This window comes from Lepus europaeus, chromosome 9 (assembly GCF_033115175.1).
Source record: "Lepus europaeus isolate LE1 chromosome 9, mLepTim1.pri, whole genome shotgun sequence".
In the NCBI taxonomy this organism is placed as follows: domain Eukaryota; kingdom Metazoa; phylum Chordata; class Mammalia; order Lagomorpha; family Leporidae; genus Lepus; species Lepus europaeus.
The window spans coordinates 83879762-83899365 of NC_084835.1; the positions used below are offsets into that span (position 1 = coordinate 83879762).

Genomic DNA, 19604 nt, shown 5'->3' on the forward strand with positions numbered 1-19604 from the left:
AATTGAACCCTCTCAACAGCAGAGGCAAGCTCTGACCGCCTCCTCACTGGTTCTACCTGCCCCAGCTCAGGCCTGCCCTCACTGCGCTGACACACCCTCACTGCCTGACCTCCCACCATCTCCACACAAAGGATACTAGGTCCAGGTTTCCACCTCCATCTAGTTTGCCCTCTTTTATTCCTGGGCCTCAGAGCAACATAAGGACACTGACCGTGGTGAGGTGCTGTGCACAGAGGAGCAATGGGAAAAAGCACACCCATGTACGTGACGCTGTAGTACATGGCAGGACTTGGTTTGGCAAAAGCAAAAATAAAGAAGAAAAAAGTCAGAAACAGATAGCGTCTGCGTGTTCTGCATGACTTCACATACTTCGTGCCACCTGACTCCCGGGTGGGCTCATCTTTGTTCAGCCCTCCTGTATCCAACACTCCTCCTTTCTTCCCCTCCCCCAGCTCCTGACGGGGTTCTAGGCAACCAGTGGCTTCTAGCCTTGGGCAGTTCAGTCTGCCTCAGGCAATTTCTCCAACTCTCCATTACAATGGAATCCATCCTAGGTACTCTCCCCTTGCTTTCTAGCAAATTGGAAACAAGGAGGCCTTATTCACAAGTTGAAAGACTATTAGTATCATTCATTTTAAAGAGAGCCTTACAGAAACAACACAGAGTTGATTTCCTGAAAGGAGCAGCCCCTCTGGGGGTTGGTGGTGGTGAGGGTGTCACCACAGATAGGCTACTTCCTGTGGGATCAATTTCACCCTGTCCCCAGGAACGGGTCCTGCGGGGGTTAATTCTGCCTACAGTAAAATCATAGAACGCCCGGAAAATCCTTGAACTAGCCCTGAAATCATGGAAAGTCTTCTGCAACATTAGCCCGCCCAAAGGCACCACTCCGCCCTGAGGCGTGCATCTGTGTAACTGCAGGAACCCGCAAGTCTTCAGGTGAGAGGGAAAGGGGAACAGGAGCAGCGCTGGGAAAGCCGAGCGAGGTCTTCATCCTGGACTCCCCGACCTGTGCCTTTTCACCCCTTCCTGCTTGGCAGGTCTCGACCCTGTCCCAGGGCCTCCAGTTTCTTCCTGCTCTCAAATATGCTTAGCCTCTTCCCCCCCCATTTCCTGTTCTTTTACCAGGTAAAGTGAAGGCCGATTTTTGAATGAATAGGAGTGGGTAGATAGGGGGTGTTGAAGAGTATTCCTACCTGGTTATACAACCGGGCTATAAAAGTGCATTTCATTAGTGTAGAATGCAAACAGCAGACAATTTTCCAGATGCCTCAAGGGGTTTTTGTTGTTTTCAATTGGAAGGAATTGTGGCAATCAGCTAAAAAATGTACTACTATTCTGGGTTACTTAATGGTACACAGATATGTTTTTTTAAAAATTGTTTTTGTTTTTTATACATGCTATAAAATTAAACTTGTTTCAAGCGCAGAATTACATTATTTTTAGTGCACCAGGAGTTGTGAAACCACTACCACAGTCCAATGTTAGCACATTGCTAATGCTAGAAACAGATCTCTTGGGCCCCTTCAGTCATGCCCCCACTCCTACCCTGGCTCTGTAACTGATAGTCTGTATAGAGTTGCCTTTTTCCAGACATTTAATATAAACGGAATCATACAATTCATGCTCTTTGGAAACTGGCTTCTTCCCTTAGCTTACAAGTATTTGAGATTTATTTATTTATTTGACAGGCAGCTACAGAGAGGGACACACACATACAGGGCAGGGGTACTTCCATCTGCTAGTTCACTCCTCAAATGGCCACAGGAGCCTCCCATGTGGATGGCAGGGGCCCAAGCACTTGAGCCATCTTCCATTGCTTTCCCAGGCACATTAACAGGGAGCTGGATCAGAAGAGCAGTTGGGAGTGGAACCAGCACTCACATGGGATGTCAGCAGAGCAGTGCCCGCTTCAGCCTTCTGCTTGTGAGGTTCCTCTCTGTTGGACCATCTACAAGGACTTTGCTCCTTTTTAATGAATAGTAGTCTACTGCATAAATACACATTTTGTTTATCTACTCCGCAGTTCCTGGACATTTGGATTGTTTCCACTTTGTGACTCTTATGAAATGTATGTGCAAGTTGTTTTGTGAATGTAATTTCAACTCTCTTGGGTCTATATCTAGATGTGCAATTGTTGGGTCATATGGGACTTTTGTGTATAGTTTTTAAAGAACCTGGCAAATTTCCTGAAGTGGCTTCACCATTTTACATTGTCACAGTGGGTGAGGGCTCCAATTTCTCATCTCTTCACCAACGCTTATTGTCTTTTTTAACACAGCCCTTGCAGTGGGCGTGAAGAGCTTTCCCATGGTTGTTTTTAATTTGCATTTCCCTAGTGACTAATGTTGAATATCTTTTTATGTAAATATTGATCATTTAAATAAGTTCTTCGGTAAAATGTCCTTTTCCTCATTTTTATTGGATTATTAGTCTTCTCATTCAGTAGTAGGAATTCTTTATACACATATATTCCTGGATTCCAGTCCTTCATTAGATGTGATTTGCAAATCTTTCCTCCCAAGTATATTTTTGGACACAGGCTTTCTGAAAAATCACATCTTTATTTCAAAGAGAATTTTTCTTGTGGAACATTACCAGGCTAGTCATAACAGACTGTGTTTCAAAAAACAAGCACTCTTTAAAAAAAATTTTGCCTTTTAACTTTCATTTTAGAATACTACTTGGAAGATGTAGATAAACACAAAATAGAATAGTGAAATTCCAGAAAATCTCCTATTAAAATTTTGCAAATTTTTTTTTTTTTTGGTTACATGACCATTTATTTAAAACTTTTCAATGGGTCCATTTAAATAATAGAAATCTCTTAGCATTTCAGTTATTGGTTGGCAAGGCCTAAGATACAGATCTCTTAACAAGTAGAAATCCAATTACTAAAACCACGGTTGGCTGTGCCCGGAGCGAGCGAAGCAGCAGCGTTTGGTCTTCAGGGCGGGCCACGGCTGGGTACTGGAATTGGTACTAAGGAGGAGTGCTTCCCAAAGGGGGCGCCGTGGCAGGCACCCCTCGGGGTGCAGCGCCGAGGACACTTTCCGAAGCAGCCCCCGTTCTGCAGGGATCCCGGCGATTCCAGTCCCCCGAGGCCCGGCTGTGGCCTCCCCTCCCACCGCCCACCCCGGGTCCGCAGGGCCGGACGCGGATCCGCCGACAGCCCTCCGGCTGCAACCCTCCGTGGAGCGGTGAGGGCACCTCTGTTTCCTCCCAGCCCGTGACCTGCGGGACGTGAAACGGCCCGAGTTTTATTTTTACTTGCTGCGGCAGCATCTTTTGTCCGTACGCAGGTTCAAGGGGTAGGGGTAGGGGTGGGGGTGGGGGGGCGGGGAGAGAGACCGCTCGGCCGGGACGAACCCCACGCAGACCCGGCCACCTGAGGGTCGGGCTGCGGGCGGCAGCCACGCCGACACGCCAGAACCTCCCAGGCCCGGAGGGCAGCGCGGCGGCCCCGAGGTGGGCTCGCCGCTGGGGAGGGGGCCGGCGCATCCGGGTGAGCGCGCGGCGCCCCCGCCGTGCCCGAGCAGCCTCCCCCGCGCAGCCGCACGGGCCGCCGCGCCGAGCACGCGGCGCGCGGTGTGGACCGCGCCGGAGCGGCCTGCGGGGCGGCCCTGTGGCCCCGGCACGCCGCGCTGAGGCAGCCCAGAGCTAGCGGCGGCGGCGGCATGCCGGGCGGCCCAGACTAGCGCGCCGAGCCCGCGAGGCCGGGCGCGGAGGCGGGAGCGGGCGCGGCGGAGGCGGGGCCCGCGGCGGGCCCGCCCGCCCGCCGGGGGAGCCGCCGGCAGTGGCCGAGGAGGCGGCGCGGCGGACGGCGGCCCGAGAGTAGCGCCCGCGCTGCGGCCCGCGGGACCGCGCCGCGACCGCCCGGGCCGGCCCCGAGGAGCGCTCGCCGCCGCCGCTGCCGCCGCCGCCGCCGCAGCCGCGCGCGAAGCGAGGTGAGTGTCCGCCTGCGCCCGGGCCGTCCCGGAGCCGCGGCTTGCGCGGGGCCGGAGGAGGAGGCGGAGGCGGCGGCGAAGGAGGCCCGACCGCGTCCGCGTCCCCGGTCCCTTTGTGGCCGGCGCTGCCGGGGGCCGGGGCGCGAGCGCGCTGGGCGCGGGGTCCGGGTCGGGGACTCCGGGGCCGCCGAACACGCGGCGTCTGTGGTTGGCAGCGGCGGCGAGCAGCGAGTTTCCGTCCTAGTTTGACATTGAGTTGGAACCGTTTTTTCTTTAGAAGACGGAAGTTTGTTTTATTGACAAAAATATCGCTAAATATGGCTTCTTGGTTCGGCCGTGTGTGGTACTTGGAGCCGCGGTGCCAGCCCGACCCTCGGCGGTCGGCGCGCCGGGGGAGGGGAGGACTCGCCGGCTGCCGAGGCAGGGGGCTTCCCGGGCGCTGCCCACGACGGGGACCCGGCCCCAGTGAGCAAATGTGTGTGGCTGGGAAGTAGCGGACTTGAGATCCTGTGGCAGCCCTACCTGGAAGAATGAATGAATGAAAATAGCATTTCTTCACCCTAGACTCCTACTTAAATATTCAAATTGTGATCATTTGCATCGTCATTGCCTGTCTCACCTGGCTACTTTTCTAAGTGAGGGTCATGTCCCCTTCCCCTCCAGTTTATGACCTTGGCCTAATTCTCACTGAGCAACCAACCCTTAAACCAAACTCGATTTTTTTTTTTTTTTGCAAGTGTGGGCAATAGAGTAGCTTTTGTGATTGTGAACTGTTGCTGGCGGGCAGAGAATGTCACCTTAATCATACCTTCTGTGTAGCTCACTGCTATATAATCCTGTCCAAACCCTGGGAGCTAGGAGGTCTGGTCCTCATTTCACAGATGAAGAAGTTGCCCTGAGGAGTTCTAACTTTCCAGATCACAGGCTAAGCGGCCCAATTGGGATTCCGTCGTGGACCTTGTTAGTCTAGTGCCCTTTACCTCACATCTGTGTCTACCCCAGGACTGACCAGTGTGGTAACCGCAAACCACATGTGGCTATTTAAATTAAATTTTAAAAAATCAACTCTTCAGTCACACCAGCCACACTTCTAAGTGTTCAGCAGCCAAATACGTTGAGTGGTTACAGTTGAACAGAGGTGGTCTGTGCCATACGTCCATTTATCCGTTAGATAACCTTTGAATGCTCTCTGTCAATAAGGCACAATTGTAAGTCCTGGGTGTACTGTGATGCAGGAGAGAGACAAAATATCTTTGCCTTAATGGAGTTTGCATGTCACATGATAGTTTGAGGATGTTTCATCAGAACCTTGCTGTTCCAGGTGTGGTTCATGGACCAGCAGTATCCTCATCACCTGGGCGTCTGGAAGAACTTCAGAATCTCAGGCCCCACCCTGCACCAACTGAATTACTACTACTATGACCAGATTCCTTGTTGTTTGTGTGCACTTTAAAATGGAGACACGTTTATTCAGATGTGATAACTGAATGTAATGATGGTTGGTTTGGAACTTCTTTTAAGCAGCAGGCTGCAGGACTCTTGGGAGCACTCTACAGTTATGCAAATACTTGTTAAATGCCTGGCTTCCTCCATGGAATTTAAACTTTATGAGACCAGAGATTGTGGCTTCCTTTTCCAGCTATGTATCCCTGGAGACTTTATGTGTCTGGAAAGCATTAGGCACTTAATAAATGCTTGTTGAGTGAACGAAGGAGAAAACTAGGATAGTCACAATTTGTTAATTCCAAGGAATCACAAGGGAGGTAGTTCTCATGGCATCAGGTGAGAGCATGGGGCCCAAGTCTGAATGAAGAGAGATCTTTCTGTAGCCTTTTCATGGAAGCCTCACCTTGGCTGGAGTTTGGCTTCTGGCTCACTTCCATGCCATACTTCTCTTTTTAATAATATAAAATATTAAGACATTTGAATCTTATACGTGTGTTGATCCCTCTGATACAGTTTTTAAAATTTATACTCTGGTTTTTCTTTAAGTCGTATAAATCTTTCGCCTTTTACAATTTTTAAAATTTAAATTACAGACTTTGTTTGGATTTTATAGCTTTTTTTTCCATTAATATTCTCTTTCTGTTCCTAGGATCCAATCCAAGGTACCACATTGTAGTTAGGCATCTTTAAAAAAAAAAAAAGATTTATTATTTACTTGAGAGGTTGAGTTATTATAAGGCCGCCACAAACCACACCAATCACCTGAGTAAGGGAAAGGGTTTATTGGGGGGAACCTGACAGACCAGAGGGAAGGGGTGAAGAGGGAGAAGAGTGTGAGAGATAGAGAGACAGGCAGAGAGAGAGAGAGATCAGGAGATGGAGAGAAAGAGAGCTTCGTGTTCAGGAACAGGTCCTTTTAAAACTGCCCGGGGCCGGGCAGGAAAGTAGGAGCTCCAAATCCCATTAGGATGGGGGTGGGGTTGACACGGGTGGTTGGGCCTTGTGGGTACTTGGCTTCCATCAGTAGCGGTGAGGGCTAGAGCCTAGGATAGTGTCAGGACTGTGCCATTTTACTAACAGTTATAGACATAGGGAGAGACAGAAAGAAAGGTCTTCCATCCACTGGTTCACTCCCCCAAATGACCACAAAGGAGGGAACAAGGCCAATCCGAAGCCAGGAGCCAGAAGCTTCTTCCAGGTCTTCCATGTGAGTGCAGGGGCCCAAGCCCTTAGGTCATCTTCTGCTGTTTCCCCAGGCCATAGCAGAGAGCTGGATTGGAAGAAAAGCAGCCAGGACTCAGTGCCCATATGGAATGCCTGCACTGCAGGTGGGGTGGGGGGGGTAGGGGGGGTTTAGCCTACTATGCCATAGTGCCAACCCCTAGGACATCTTACCATCTTAGTCTTTGGTGGCTGATAATTTCTGTCTTTCCTTGTTTTCCATGACTTGGTAGCCTGGAGGAGGAGTACTGTCCTGGTGTTCTTTGGTGGCCAGCTTTCCGTACATATGTTTTCTAGTTCTGGGAAAAGGCTCTTAAACTCAAGAAAGTAAGGGCACAACAGGGATAACCCCATTTCAGCTCCCTCTTATTTGTTTATATAATGCATATATCTCTTATATAACAACAGTGCAACTTTAGTACTTTGTTTCAGTAACAGAATTCTTGGATACAGTTCCTGATTGGTTGAGATTCAAGAGTGTTACAACATTACAGTTGTGAACTACCATTTTAAAATAAATGGAGTTTTTATGATGAATTAAGAGCTGGACTGAGATCGAGAAGGAAATGAGAGAGAATAGATAAAAGGCAATAGTTCAGGGTGACTGTGGTGAGGAGAATGACATGATGGAAGGAGTGGGGCAGATGCGTAGAAGAGAATTATGAGTGTTTGTTCATTTATTCAGTGAATATTTATTGACTGGTTATGGTGTGCCAGACCCAGTGCTAGAGACTCAAGATAATTGGGGAATGGATAGTATTAAGCAAATAAGCATGCAGATTAGTATGTACATAATTACAGCTCGTGATGAGTGCTATTAAATAAAAGAATGCTGGAGAGAGTGTTGGAGGATGGATGCTGCTTTAGGTTGACTGAGCTGGTAAGGAAAACTCTGAGTAAGTTAACATTCTAACTCCTGCCTGTGGCTTGAAATTTTTTTTTAAAGTTTATTTTCATTTTATTTGAGAGGCAGAGACTGAGATGGAGAGAGATCTTCTATCTGCTGGTTCACTCCCCAAATGCCGGGCAAAGCAGAAGCCAGGCACTGAGTCCAGGGCTCCTATGTGACTGGCCAGGACGCATGTACTTTAGCTGTCACCTTTGGCCTTCCAGAATGCACATTAGCAGGAATTTGGATTGGAAGTGGAGTAGCTGGGACTTGAACCAGGCACTCCAATATGGGATGTGTGGTCATCCCAAACAGCGACTGCTGCACTATCCTCCTGCCCCTGTCCTTGGCTTTTGGAGACCTTCCAGTAATTACCTCCACACTACTTGCCCTGTCTTCCTCTTACTTCACCACACACACACACACACACACACACACTGCTCTTTCTCCATAGGCAGCATGCATATTTCTGGCTCTGTATTTGAGTTCCTTTTTTTTTTTTTTTAAAGATTTTATTTTTATTATTTATTTGAGAAGTAGAGTTTCAGACAGTGAGAGGGAGAGACAGAGAAAGGTCTTCCATCCGATGGTTCACTCCCCAAATGGCCGCAACGGCTGGAGCTGCACTGATCCGAAGCCAGGAGCTTCTTCCGGGTCTCCCACGCAGGTGCAGGGGCCCAAGCATTTGGGTCATCTGCTTTCCCAGGCCACAGAAGAGAGCTGGATTGGAAGAGGATCAGTCAAGACTAGAACCAGCGCCCATATGGGAAGCCGGCGCTGCAGGCGGAGAATTAACCTACTGCGCCACGGCGCCGGCCCTGAGTTCTTTTTTCTAAGACAGCTCCCCCTCCACTTGAACTTGTTTAAATATTACCACTTATTCAGAGATTTACTCGTATCCCATCTCCTTTATGAAGGTGTTCTTTTTTGATTTATGCCTGTGCTTGTCACTCTACTTGAATGTATGGTGTCTAAGGGTAGAGTTGATACTTTACATTTATATCTGTGTACCTCACTTAGTCCAACATAAAGTGAGGGTTGATGGGACATCCATTCTGAAGTGTTCACATTTGGGTGGTTATCCTTAGAATAGTGAATAGAAGTGCAGTTTTTTTTCTCTTTTAATTAAACCCTTTTTATTGTGAGGTAATCATAGAAGCATTTGTAGTTATATGAAATAATTCAGAAAGATCCCACGCACCTGTTGTTCCTATAGAACTATAGAATAATATCACAACTGTGATAGGGGACAGTCAAGATATAGGACATTTTCATCTCTACAGAGTTTCCTTATGTTGGTCTTTTATATCTCAACCTACTTCCCTCTCTCTTTCTCCTCCTTAAAAACCCTGGTAAACACTAACACTAATCTCGTTGCCCATTTCTATAATTTTGTCATTTCAAGAATGTTTTATAAATGGAATCAGACAGCAGGTACCTTTTGGAATTGGCTGTTCCACTCAGCATATTCTCTGAAGATTCATCCCGGTTGTTACATGTATCAGTAGCTGCTTCCTTTTTATTGCTGAGTGGTAGTTCATAGTATGGATGTACTTTTATGATTATTTCAGCCATTCATTCATTGGACATCTGGCTGTTTCCAATTTGGGGTTATTAAAAATAAAGCTGCTGTAAGCATTCATGAACAGTTTTCTGTGTGGTAGTTGCATGTTTCATTTTTAAAGAAACTGTCAAGCTGTTTTCTACAGTGGCTGTACCAGTTTACATTCCCACCAGTAGTGTGTGATTGATCATTTTCTAGGCATGCTTGCCACATCTGCCGTTGACACTGTTTTTTGTTTTAGCCATTCTGAAAGGTATGTAGCGATAGAGAGAAAGTGAAAGAGAAAAATGCTTCATCTGCTGGTTCACTCCCCAAATGGCCCAAAAGACAGGGACTGGGCCGATCCGAAGCCAAGAACCAGGAACTTCCTCCGGGTTTCCCACGTGGGTCAGGGGCCCGAGCACTTGACATTCTGTGTTTTAAAGTTTTATTCAGTGTAGTATGAGACTTCCTCTTTGGTCCATGGATACTTGTGAAGATTCTGTCTAGATTCCAAGTGTTTGGAGACTTTCCTGTTACCTTTTGTTTGGTTTCTAATTTGATTCCATTGTGGTTGGAGATACACTCTGTATGATTTCAGTTTTTTATTAAGTATTTTATTTTAATCCTATTTTTTTAAACTTTTTTTATTTACTTGAAAGGTAGAGTTACAGAGAGAGAATGGGAGAGACACAGAGTGAGAGATCTTCTATCTGCTGGTTTACTCCTCAAATGACTGCAATGGCCAGGGCTGGGCCACGCCAAAGCCAAGAGCCCGGAAATTCATCCTAGTCTCCCACGTGAGTTACAGGGGACAAACACTTGGGCCATTTTCTACTGCTTTTCCAGGCCCATGTTTGGGAGCTGAATCAGAAGTGGAGTAACTGGGACTAGGACTACTGAGATGCTGGTATTACAGGCAGTGGCTTAGCCCACGGTGCCACAGTATCGGCCCCATCTGTTTTTGTTTTTGATTTCCACATTGATTTTAGTTTTTAAGTTGAGATTTGTTTTATGACCCAAAATTTGGTTTGTATTGGTATATAGTTTGTGTATGTAGTTTGTGTGCTGGTATTGGAAGGAGTTATTTTCTAAGTTGATGGTGATGTTGACTTCTGTGTCTGCTTATTTTCCATCTGTTCTGCCAGTTTTTGAGAGAAGAGTGTTGAGGTTTCCAATTATAATTATATTTATTATAAATTATATAAATATATAAATTATATAATATAAATAATTACATTTATTATATATAATTGTGGATTTGTTTGTACTTTCAGATTTTCGGTTGTTTTTGCAGCTCTCTAGTGCATGCAGTTAGATTTGTGTATTTTCTTCATGGTGTGTTGGCTTTTCTATCATTATATAATGTCCTTCTCTGTTTCTAATAATTTTCCTTGCTCTGAGTTATACTTTATCTAATATTAATGTAACCATTACTGCTTTCCTTTGATTGTGTGATACATTTTTTTCTATCCTTTTTAACTTTTATTTTTTAAAGATTTATTTATTTGAAAGGCAGAGTTAATGGGGGCAGGGTAGTGGGAAGAGAGCTCTTTCATTTGCTGGTCCACTTCCCAATCGGCCAGTTTGTCAGGTGGTAGCTTAACCTGCTGCATCATAATGCCAGCCCGTATCTTTTTATTTTCAACCTGCCTATATAGCTAAAAGTAAATTTATTTATTTTTTAAAAATATTTATTTGTTTATTTGAAAAGCAGAGTTACAGAGAGAGAGGTCTTCCTGTCCACTGGTTCACTCCCCAAATGGCCACAACAGCTGGAGTTGGGCAGATCCGAAGCCAGGAGCCAGGAGCTTCCTTTGGGTCTCTCACAGTGGTGCTGGGGTCCAAGCATTTGGGCCGTCTTCTACTGGTTTGTTTTTTTTTTTTTTTTGCCAGGCAGAGTTAGTGAGAGAGAGTTATAGACAGTGAGAGAGAGAGAGAGAAAGGTCTTTTTTCCGTTGGTTCACTCCCCTAATGGCCGCCACAGCCGTCGCTGCGTCGATCGGAAGCCAGGAGCCGGGTGCTTCCTCCCAGTCTCCCACGTGGGTTCAGGGACTCAAGTACTTGGGCTGTCCTCCGCTGTCCTCCCAGGCCACAGCAGAGAGCTGGACTGAAGAGGAGCAACCAGGACAGAATCCGGTGCCCCAACCGGGACTAGAACCTGAGGTGCTGGCGCCGCAGGCAGAGGATTAGCCTAGTGAGCCACGGCGCTGGCCTGTCTTCTACTGTTTTCCCAGGCCATCGCAGAGCTGGATTGAAAGTGGAGTAGCCAGGACTGGAACTGGCATCTATATGGGATGCTGGCACTGCAGGCTGGGGCTTTAACCTGCTGTGCCATAGTGCCAGCTCCAGTAAATTTCTTGTAAACAGCTCATAACTGAGTCTTACTTTTAATCCATTTGGCCAGTCTCTGTTTTATCAAGTAGTGTATTTAGACCATTGACACTTGGTATGGTTATCATTTTATTAAGGCTTAAGTCTGCCATCTTACTTTTATTTCCTGTTTTGTTCCCTCTATATTTTTTTTCTTTCTCTGACTTCATATAGTTTACTTGAATATTTTAAACAGTTTCACTTTGATTTATCTGTATTGTTTTTTATCATATTTCTTTGTGTAGTTGTTTTTTCTTTATGTTGATTGCTCCAGATGTTATGTTATAGGTACATAATTTATTGTCTGTTGGTGTTATTTCCAGTGAAGAATAGAAACATTACTTTCTTTTGCATCCCCCTGTTTATAATTGTGAATTTTCATCTACGTAAATTTAGAATCACATCAGGCAGTTTTATAAGTGCTTCCACAGTCTAACATAAATTGGAAAACTCAAAGGGAGAAGGAAATACTACTGTTTTTACCCAAAGCCTGTTGTATTTGCTCATATTTTTTACTGTGTTTTTTCTTGATAGCTGAAGATTTCTTCTTTTATCAATTCCCTAATGTTTCTGGAACTTTTCTTTGCCTTTTTTTTTAGGATATGTCTTCTAATGACAGATTCTTCTAGTTTTTTGTTCATGTGAGAATGTCTTAGTTTTTTCTTCATCTCTGAAGGATGTTTTCTCTGAGTAAAGGACTTTGTGTGGATAGTCTGTTCTTTCAGCACTTGTGAAATATTACAGCCCCTTTTTCTAGTCTCCATTGTTTCAAATTTGAAATCCATTGTCATTGAGATAATTTGTCCTTTTTGTAGTTAAGGTGTCATTTTCTCATTGTTCTTAGGATTTTTTTTTTCTGTAGTTTTCAAGTTTCATGATACATCTTTGTGTGGATTTCTTTGGATTTATCTTATTTGAGGTTTATTCAGCTTACTGAATGTGTAGGTTTACTTCTCTTGTCAATTTGGGGCGTTTTCACCATTATTTCTTTGAGTACTTTTTCAATACTCTCTTTTTCCTCTCCTTTCAAGACTTATGACTTGAATGTTAGATCTCCTTTCAATAGTCCACGAGTTTCTGAGGGTTTATCCTTTTATTTTTTAGTCTGTTTTTCTTTGTTGGGTACTGTATATTCATTTGTCTTCCAGTTCATTTCCTTTTATTGTGCTGTAGTCTACCCACTAAGCTTTTACTTTTGGTGTTTTTCAGCTCTAAACTTCCCATTCAGTTCTTTATATCTTCTGCTTGTTTTCTGAGGCTTTGTATTTATGTATTTTTAATTTGTTTCAAGCATGCTTGTACTTGCTGAAGCATTTCTGTTACAGCCGCTTTAAAGTTGTAATTCTAATGTATCTTGTCATCTGGGAGTTGACATCTGCTGATGTCTTTTTTTTCCAGTTTGAGCTCATTCTGGCTTTTGGTATGCTGAATGATACTATTTATGGAAGCCTGGACATTTTTATATTAGGCTATTAGATTCTGGATTTTATTTATTTTTCTATTTTAGCTGTTTTTTTGAAAGTTAAATTTATGGGCCAGCATTGTGGTATAGCAGTTATAGCATTCTATACGGGGGTTGGTTGGAGACCTAGCTGCTCCACTTCCCATCTAGCTTCCTGCTAATATGCCTGGGAAAACAGTGGAAGATGGCCCAAGTGCTTGGGCCCCTGTATCCATGTGGGAGACCTGGAAGAAGCTCCTTATTCCTGACTTCAGCCTGCAGCCTGGCTTAGCCCTGGCTGTTGTGGCGTGAACCAGAGGATGGAAGACCTCTCTATCTGTTCCTCTCCCTGTAACTCTGCCTTTCAAATAAATAAATCTTTTTTAAAAATTAATTTTAAAGGGGCCGGCACCGTGGCTCAACAGGCTAATTCTCTGCCTAGCGGCGCCGGCACACCAGGTTCTAGTCCCGGTTGGGGTGCTGGATTCTGTCCCGGTTGCCCCTCTTCCAGGCCAGCTCTCTGTTGTGGCCCGGGAGTGCAGTGGAGGATGGCCCAGGTTCTTGGGCCCTGCACCCCATGGGAGACCAGGAGAAGCACCTGGCTCCTGCCTTCGGATCAGTTACACTGCGGCGGCCATTGGAGGGTGAACCAACAGCAAGCAAAGGAAGACCTTTCTCTCTGTCTCTCTCACTGTCCACTCTGCCTGTCAAAAATAAAAAAAGAAAAATAATTTTAAATTTTTTCTTGTATTTATTGAAAAGAAGAGAGAGAAATTTCTCCCATCCACTGGTTTGCTCCCTAAATGTCCACAACTGCCAGAGCTGGGCCAGGCCAAAGTTGGGAGCCAGGAACTCATTTCAGAGCTCCCCTGTGGGGTGGCAGGGACTCAACTACTTGAGCCATCACCTGCTGCCTCACAGGGTGTATTGTCTAGAAGTTGGAATTGGGAGCAGAGCTGAGATTCAAACCCCAGGTATTCCCATGGAATGCAAGCACCCCAGGTGGCATCTTGAATGCTAAACCAAGCCCCTGCCCCTACTTTGATTTTTTTAAAAAACTATTTTTAATTAACACATAGTAGTTAACGCATACTTATGAGGTACAGTGTAACATTTTTTTTCCCCAAAGAAACCTTTTATTTAAGGCATACAAACTTCATGAATTTCATAAGTACAATTTTAGGAATATAGTGATTCTTCCCACCATACCTGCCCTCCTACCCACACTCCCACTCCTCTTCCTCCTCTCTCTCCCATTCCCAGTTCCATTCTCCACTAAGATCCATTTGGATTAACTTTATGCACAGAAGACCAAACTCTGTACTAAGTAAAGAGTTCAACAACTTGTACGAAAAAATAAAAAATAAACTGTTCCTCAACAGTCAAGACAAGGGCTGTTCAAAGTCATTGCATCTTGAAATTGTAGTGTGACATTTCAGACCACGTATATGGTGTATAATGATCAGATCAAGGTAATTTGGCAAATCATCCCCTCATTTATAATTGTGTTTTGGGAACAAACAAAGTCCCCTCTGCTAGCTGTTTTGAAATCTACAATTAATAATTGTTGATCATAGTTATCCTGCTATGCTGCAGAACATTAGAATTATATTCCTTCTTTCCAGCTGTACCTTTGTACCCATGAACTATCTTCTCCAGCTGGCTGTTTTTTGAACACCTCTCCAGGAGGCAAAGGTTGGGACAGAGGGGTTTTCACTAGGGTAAATTAGAAGTATGTTCTCCCTACTTGGCCTTCCTTGACTCGAGAGTTAGAGTATCTTGTTATTTCCAGATGCAGACACAGGTCTAGGACTCCTAGTGGAGAGGTTTTGGAAGGGTGTCTTGTTACCAGCTCATGTGGATGGAAGCTTGGGTTCCATAGTTGGTATGGAGGGGTTTGGGTTGTCTTGTTATATAGCCTGATGAGTGTGTGAAGTCTCGGTTATTTACTTGACTTTTGTTGACAGGAGTGGAGTCACAGTTTTTTCTGTGATACGTGTCTGAAATAGAATGTTTTTTTTTCCCCCGAGATACTTTTTCTTACTAGGATGTCCTTTCCTCGTCCTTTAGCTAGGGAAAGGGTTTTCTTGGGGCTTTTGAGGTCCTTCGTCAGTCCACCTTCTCACTACACTTAAATGCTTAAATGCCCTAGATTGGTTTTACATTGTGTTGGTTGTACTTTGTGGTGAGAATGGGATGCTGTGGGGCAGCGGGTTTAATGCCCTGGCCTGAAGTGCCAGCATTCCGTATGGGTGCTGGTTCTAGTCCTGGCTGCTCCTCTTCTGATCCAGCTCTTTGCTATGGCCTGGGATAGCAGTAGAAGATGGCCAAAGTGCTTGGGCCCCTATACCCACGTGGGAGACCTGGAAGAAGCTCCTGGCTCCTGGCTTCGGATCAGCTCGGCTCCGGCCATTGTGGCCATCTGGGGAGTGAACCAGTGGATGGAAGACCTCTCTCTCTGTAACTATGTCTTTCAAATAAATAAAATTAATCTTTTTTTTTTTTTAAAGAATGAGGAGTTGTGTGTCCACTTCATTGTCCTAGAAGTAGATGTTGCTGACCAGTATTTAACATTCACTTTTTTTTTTTTTTTTAAGCTTTTATTTATCTGAAGGGCAAAGAGAGAGAGAGTGGGAGAGAAAAAGAGAGGTCTTGCATCCATTGGTTCACTCCCAAATGGCCGCAACAGCCAGGGCTGGGTCAGGGTGAAGCCAGGAGCCAGGAACTTCCTCCTCGTTTCCCACACCGGTACAGAAGCCCAAACACCTGGGCCATTCTCTGCTGTTTCCTGGGTGCATTAACAGGGAGCTCGATCAGAAGTGGAGCATCTGAGCCGGTGCCGCGGCTCATTAGGCTAATCCTCCGCCTTGCGGCGCCGGCACACCGGGTTCTAGTCCCGGTCGGGGCGCCGGTTCTGTCCCGGCTGCCCCTCTTCCAGGCCAGCTCTCTGCTGTGGCCAGGGAGTGCAGTGGAGGATGGCCCAAGTGCTTGGGCCCTGCACCCACATGGGAGACCAGGATAGGCACCTGGCTCCTGCCATCGGAACAGCGCGGTGCGCCGGCCGCAGTGCGCCAACCGCGGCAGCCGTTGGAGGGTGAACCAACGGCAAAGGAAGACCTTTCTCTCTGTCTCTCTCTCTCTCTCACTGTCCACTCTGCCTATCAAAAAAAAAAAGAAGTGGAGCATCTGGGACTTGAACTGGTGCCCATAGGGTGCCTGGTGGCTTTATTTGCTATATCACAATGCCGACCCCACTCTTGTTAGGCTGATTTTTGCTTTAGGTTGATGTAAAATATGAATTTTAAGAAAAAGAACAGTTAAAAACTACAGTATTTAACTCCCATTTAAAAATTATTGGATTCGGGCTGGTGCAGTGGCTCACTAGGCTAATCCTCTGCCTGCGGCTCCGGTACCCCCTGTTCTAGTCCCTGTTGGGGCGCCGGGTTCTTTCCCGGTTACTCCTCTTCCAGTCCAGCTCTCTGCTGTGGCCCGGGAAGGCAGTGGAGGATGGCCAAAGTGCTTGGGCCCTACACCTGCATGGGAGACCAGGAGGAAGCACCTGGCTCCTGGCTTCGGATCTACGCAGCACGCCGGCCATAGCGGCCACTAGGGGAGTGAACCAATGGAAAAAGGAAGACCTTTCTCTCTGTCTCTGTCTCTCTCTGTCTCTCTCTCTCTCTCTAACTCTGCCTGTCAAAAAAAAAAAAATTATTAGATTCAGTAGATGCGAAATGCCTGTCAAATTGCTATCAAAGTTTCTGAGTGCTAACTTTTTTTTGTTAAAGATTTATTCATTATTTACTTGAAAGTCAGAGTTACACAGAGAGAGAAGGAGAGGCAGAGAGAGAGAGAGAGGTCTTCCATCCGCTGTTTCACTCCCCAGATGGCTGCAACGGCTGGAGCTGTGCTGATCTGAAGCCAGGAGCCAAGAGCTTCTTTCGGGTCTCCCATGTGGGTACAGGGGCCCATCTTCTACTGCTTTCCCAGGCCATGGCAGAGAGCTAGATTGGAAATGGAATAGCCGGGACTTGAACCGGCGTCCTTATGGGATGCTGGCACTGCAGGTGGCGGCTTTACTTGCTACACCACAGCGCTGGCCCCTGAATGCTAACTTTCAACCTCTATTCACCGCCTCAGGGTCAAGGTACCAGTTTACTGTCCAGGGATTCCATCTAACTCAGGGGACAGTGCTTTGGCATAGAGGGTAAGGCTAGCACCACTGGCATCTCATATGGTTGCTGGTTTGAGTCCCAGCCGCTCCACTTCTGATCCACCTCTCTACTGTGCCCTGGGAAAGCAGTAGAAGGAGGTTCCTGGCTTCAAATTGGCTCCGCTTTGACATTGCAGCCATGTGGGGAGTGAACCAGCAGATAGAAGACTTTTCTCTCTCTGCCTCTGCATCTCAAATAAATAAATCTTTTAAAAAGCTACATCATGGGTTGAGGACAAAAGAGAACTAAAACAGCTTTGCCACAGGGATTGGAAAAGCATAGTAAGATGGTCTGTGTTCTAAAACTTGAGAGGGAAAAGAGAAAGTAGAGCTAAGAAGAGTGTTTAATTTTAGACTAAGAAGCTATAGGCAAGGCTGGAGAATCATTGATGAACATTCTGGGACATTTCAGTGCATGAGCTAGATAGACGCTCCTGGAGACAAAGGACCTTTTGTGGGAGAAACTTTTTAATGGAAATGCTTTTGAGTTAGAGGAGAGGGTGCAACACTGACAACTTATTACCTGGTCTTTGTGCTGTGGTGGACTCTTCCCTCTGAAGAGAAAGTGTGGAGTACTAGGACAACAGTGACGTGCTTCAGACAGAATGGAATCTAGGTTATTGGTAATTAGAGATAGGGCTACAAAACACAAATTAAATAATACAGATTTTACTGGCCATGTGCCAAGCCCTATTCTGGTTATTGACCTGTATTAACTCATTTGATCTTTGCAGTGAGATTATATGACACAGAGAGGTGGATGGTGAATTAGGATCTGTATTTGTCCCCATATATGTGCTTTTAACGTGACACTCTGGCTCCAGAGGTCATGGTTTTCACCACCAAATCAGATGACTTATTAAGGTAGTTTGTGCAGTATTGAGAGGATGGAGAGTATGGATGTTGTTTCATATAGGATAGTAATTTCAAAAGACTGAGGGATGGGCTGGTGCTGTGGCATAACGGTAAATACACTGCCTGCCACACCAGCATATTATTATGGGTGCTGGTTGAAGTCCCGGCTGCTCCACTTTTTATCCAACTCCCTGTTGATGCTCCTGGGAAAGAAGCAGAAGATGGCCCAAGTGCTTGGGCCCCTTTACCTCACATAGGAGACCCAGAAGAAACTCCTGGTTCCTGGCTTTGGATTGGCCCAGCCTGGCCATTGTGGCCATTGGGGAGTAAACCAGCAGATGGAAGATCTCTCTCTCTCTCTAACTCTGCCTTTCAAATATATATATATATATATATACACACACACACACACACATATGTGTGTGTATATATATATATATATCTGGGGGAAGGAAATGAGGCTAATTCATTAGTTCTGGTGACTCTGTGTACAGGAATATACAGTTACACTTTTAGATTTTCATATAAGTGGGTGAAGGAAAGAGAGTAGTCAGTCATTTGACATCTGAGAGGATGTTGCTATTAACAACAACGAGGTGGGGGAACCCCAAGTTTATGATGGCAAATGAGTTTGTCTTGGATGTCATCCAGTTGTAGATGCTGGAGAGGGACTCCAGGTGGAGCTGTCTGGCAGGCATCATAGTAGAACTGAACCTTGTGGAGAGGGGTCAGGACTGGTAGTACGGATACAGATGAGGGTCATCAGCATTGAGATGATGAAGACAAGGAGTACTGAAGAGGGCTAGGAATAAGCCCAAGGGGATACTTAAAAGTTAGCGACCTAGAGGAGGAAAGTTTTTTCTGTCCTCATTGAGTAAGTATTTATTGAATATCTGTTGTGTGCCAGATACTCTGAAGATAAAACAGACATGGTTTCTGTCTTCGTTGATTATACAGTTTAACAAAGCATACAAATATAGAGACAATTAAGTAAATAATGGGTAAATGACATTTCAACTGAGGTAGAGTTCAGAAAGACTTTAATAAGACAAAGCAAGGGGCATGAGGATTCTGGTAAAAAGAATGGGATATGCGGAGGCCATGAAGCAGCAGGTACTTACTTTGCTCAGGGAACTGAAAGGTCACGTGGCTGAAGGGACATTGGTGGAAGGGAAAGTAGGGTGGAAGGTAGAAAAAGGGACTAGGGACAGCTGGTGGGCGTCGTTGTTCTCCATACTGTCTTTGAGCAGGTGAGTGCTCTGCTAGATTTTAGACAGATCCTCTCTGCTGCAGTCTGGAGAATGGGTAGGATGGGTGAAGAAGAGGCAGGATTAGTTAGGGTCTCTTGCTGGAGGCTGGACTAAAAGGATTTGAAGTGGATATGTCTGAGGCTGAGCAGAGCAGTAGGCTTTGGTGCTTCTCTGAGCAAGCTGCTCTGGCACTCCCTGACCTTTCCTTAGTGCCCCATTTTTCTTTATCATAGAACACGTTGTCACTCAGTGTAGCTCTCTATGACTGTTCTAGATTGTGAATTCCTTAGAAGAGGGTGAGGGACTTTTATTGTTCTCTTAAGCACTAGAGCCTGTTGCCTGAGAAATGATCAGTAACTAGTAAATCACTTTACTTAACTTTTGCCTTGGACTGAGTCCTTTTATTTCCCTTAAAAGAAACTCTTTTTA

The 19604-nt window shown here is 45.7% G+C and overlaps 1 protein-coding gene across 2 annotated transcripts in view; it reads left to right on the forward strand.

Annotated features, from left to right (window-relative positions):
* The first annotated feature begins 3926 nt into the window (after window positions 1-3926).
* Window positions 3927-19604, forward strand: part of GALNT1 (polypeptide N-acetylgalactosaminyltransferase 1) — a 131609-nt gene continuing 115931 nt past the window's right edge. Inside the window, exon 1 of one of the 2 annotated variants that reach the window (XM_062201557.1) lies at window positions 3927-3947. The gene's annotated coding sequence lies outside the window, so the exon portion shown is untranslated. Of the gene's footprint in view, window positions 3948-9790; window positions 9847-19604 lie in introns of those variants that run through there. The other variant, XM_062201558.1, reaches the window with a different exon arrangement.